The sequence below is a fragment of the Littorina saxatilis genome, linkage group LG7, assembly GCF_037325665.1.
Source record: "Littorina saxatilis isolate snail1 linkage group LG7, US_GU_Lsax_2.0, whole genome shotgun sequence".
Classification (NCBI taxonomy): Eukaryota; Metazoa; Mollusca; class Gastropoda; order Littorinimorpha; family Littorinidae; genus Littorina; species Littorina saxatilis.
Window position 1 is genome coordinate 48,028,741 of NC_090251.1, and position 626 is coordinate 48,029,366.

Here is a 626-nt window from a genome sequence, read left to right on the forward strand (position 1 = left end):
TTCAGCGACGGTCACTTAGTTTAAGGTTGCAAAAGGGCTAAGTCTCGCTGGCAACAGTTTTACCCTGCACAGATCGCAACAGTGCCGCTAGTAGTCTACACTTTGTGTTTGATGGTAGAATGGGATATACAGATTACAACACTCGTGGTTTTTTATATGGCTTGTATTTCAGTCAAGACCCAGCGGGAATATCAATCGAGAGACACTCGCCAGAGGCTCGTGTCTCCCGATGATATTCATCCGCTGGGTCTTGACTGAAATACAAGCCATATAAAAAACCACTCGTGTTGTAACCTATACATATATATATATACATATATAGAGATAGATGACAGTAGATTTTTCGATAAATAGATTCGACCTTTGCACTTTTACAGTAAGGACAACTTATGGGTACATGCAAGGAAAGCCCACAACTTCTAAGGCGAACAACTCTGCAGAGTCTGCTGTGAAGGGCGACGGTAGTCTCCCTGTCACACTCGACCCCTTTTGAATGAACTTAGGTCCCAGGTGGAATGGGAACAGCACAAAAATGATTCAATGGTCTGAACATTTCATGTCGAGTCTCATCGCTGTCGACGAAGCCAAATGTAACCGAGTGCCAAAACACCTCACTCACCTTTGAA